We start from the raw sequence: 2,701 nt of genomic DNA on the forward strand, positions 1-2,701 counted from the left end.
ATTTTGATGGGTCTAAGTGAAACAAAACAAGACACACCGGCCATTAGATGGGGTAGGGTTTGGAACGCCCACTATCATATCAATGTAGGAACATACTTATCAAATCCTTCTTTGCTCAATGCTGTATATGCTTTTGCTCAATGTATATGGTTTTACCGACACCTACCTTGGGCAACGGTTTCTTTGCCTCACCTTTACGGTTAAGGCTCATTTTGTAATTATGATCAGTCTAAGCCATCATTCACACTATACCTGCTATCGCTGACACGCATTCTTTGTTATTTCTATGCTGCTGAAATAAATGGCATTGTTTTGTTATCAGTGTTTTCAAGTTTTCTTTTGGGGTATTTGGATGGCCCTGAAAAGGGCCTTTGGACCACAGAAATGTGGAGCGAAGGCGAGACAAAGAGACCTTAGGCCTTCTTTGGCTTGGTGGCCTTCTTCTTGGGGGTCTTGACCTTCTTGGGTTTGGCAGCTGCCTTCTTAGGGGTCTTTGCCTTCTTGGGCTTGGCTGCAGCTTTCACCTTCTTTGGTGACTTGGCGGCCTTCTTAGCGGCTGTCTTTGGCTTCTTGGCAGCAACTGGCTTCTTGACTTTCTTGGGAGATTTGGCAGCCTTCTTTGGCTTGGCAGCAGGCTTAGCCTTCTTGGGTTTTTCGGCTTTCTTCACCTCGCCAAGACGGAAGGACCCAGCAGCTCCAGTTCCCTTTGATTGCTTCAGTGCACCATTCTTGACTCCATTTTTCAAAGCAACCTTGACGCGAGCATTGATGGCGACCTGGTTGTCACCAACTTTGTAGTTGGCCAGGATGTATTTCAGTATAGCCTGTCGGGAAGAACCACCCCTCTCCTTCAAGGATGAAATAGCTTTCTTGATCATATCCACATAGGTGGGATGTGCGGCAACCTTCTTCGGCTTGGCAGCAGCTTTCTTCTTGGGAGTCTTGACAGCAGCGGGGGCAGCAGCAACATCAGCCATAGTGGTAGGTTTGAGTGCAGAAAGTCACGTCAGCTACAAACGGAGCACGGAGAGCGAATGCCTCTCCCCGACAGCCAGCCCGGGTGATACTACAGAGGCGCGGACGTCGGAGGAGACACCCTGCATGTTGTGGCTGCTAGCTGCTAGCTCGGGAGCGTGTGTGCTTTCTCGTGCATTTGTATCCGAATAATCACTTCTTATTCGAGGAAAGTTTCTATTTTAACTTCATGACTGGATGCAAAAATCATTTGGCTACATGTCTGTTACAATAACAACACTCACAGGTGAATGGTGAAGCCACACGGGCTATTTTCAGTGAAGCCATCGAGGCAAAAATGTAGACATCGTTCGTTTCAAAAGTACATTTCGAGGCTTTAGACTCAAATTCAATCATTTCAAATGTTGTATGTCGTTTCTCAAGATATCTAACTATGAAGGTAAACCCCAACATAACTCATTACTGCCTCTCAGACGCTAAAACAAGCACCCAAACAAAGGCAATGAAGCACGTTTATCTGACAAGTTCGCCATTTTGCGAGAGAAAACATTCGACACTGTTACTGAACACATGATCTGGGGCACTACATTTACTGTTGAAATTTGCTTTTTGCCTCATAAGTAAGTAGCTAGGATGTTTCTTTCAATGAAACGGTGTTCCAAGACGCGAATCTCGGCACACAAACGGGGCGCGAACCCCAGTATGTAGAGTAAGATGGACATCTATTATACAAGACGCTGTACAGAACGATACCAGCAGTCGATCGTCACAGATTAACTATTTTTGCCTGCCACGATTAACCCGACTTTCTTGACATCACGACAGTATGGGCCGTCATCGTTTTCATATTAATTTTATTCGAAAAACAACATAGGCTGCATGCACGATCTCTATTGGGCGGGCGAAAACTGGATGTTTGGGGCGAGGGGGCGGGCGAAGTAGTGTGTCCTTTCTCGCAGCAGATGCGCACAGAAACAGCGTTCATATGTATCACAAGTACCAAATACTTGCCAGATACTGTAAAGATAACACTCCAACATGAAAACACATGATTGTGTAAACCCACTGAAAATGCGAGGATGCTGTTTGATCGCAATGTCCCTTCCCCACTACCCCGTGTGTATATGTAGCCGAAGTTTGCCTGTGAGCGTTGTCTACGGCCATACCACGTTGAAAACACCGGTTCTCGTCCGATCACCGAAGTTAAGCAACGTCGGGCCCGGATAGTACTTGGATGGGTGACCGCCTGGGAACACCGGGTGCAGTAGACATTTTCATTTTCTCCTTTTTTATGTATATTTTTTTTTATTTGTTTGTATTTCCACCACAAGGTGCATGTGTATCATTGACATCGGAAAGTCATGATACATTCTATTTCGTTTTGAATGGGCAAACTCCTGCATGCCTGAATATGCTTGTGAACGATTTGTTCTTACACACTTACATACCGAGGACTTTTCAGTTATACTTCTCACCATTTTCCCCCGTCAGTTCACTCGACTACTCATCATCTACTCTGAAGGCATGTATGTTTCATTCGCCACATGAAAGTGTCACTGTACTCCGACAATCAAACATGTCATTTACGATCTTACTTTCGTATATTAAAGGCTGCTTATGTCACATCACAATGTTGTTTGTATCAGGTCTCAGCGCACAACTCTTTGCCTATGCAGATGAGATAATAAGGAAAAGGTAAATCGCATTGAACGCCTGCTATAGGATT

At 45.1% G+C, this 2,701-nt stretch overlaps 1 non-coding gene across 1 annotated transcript; it reads left to right on the forward strand.

Annotated features, from left to right (window-relative positions):
- The first annotated feature begins 2,127 nt into the window (after nt 1-2,127).
- LOC137288369 (5S ribosomal RNA) lies at nt 2,128-2,246 on the forward strand. The gene has a single exon (XR_010957143.1). It is a non-coding gene; the product is annotated as a 5S ribosomal RNA (ribosomal RNA).
- The last annotated feature ends 455 nt before the right edge of the window (nt 2,247-2,701 follow it).

Source organism: Haliotis asinina, chromosome 6, assembly GCF_037392515.1.
Source record: "Haliotis asinina isolate JCU_RB_2024 chromosome 6, JCU_Hal_asi_v2, whole genome shotgun sequence".
NCBI lineage: Eukaryota > Metazoa > Mollusca > Gastropoda > Lepetellida > Haliotidae > Haliotis > Haliotis asinina.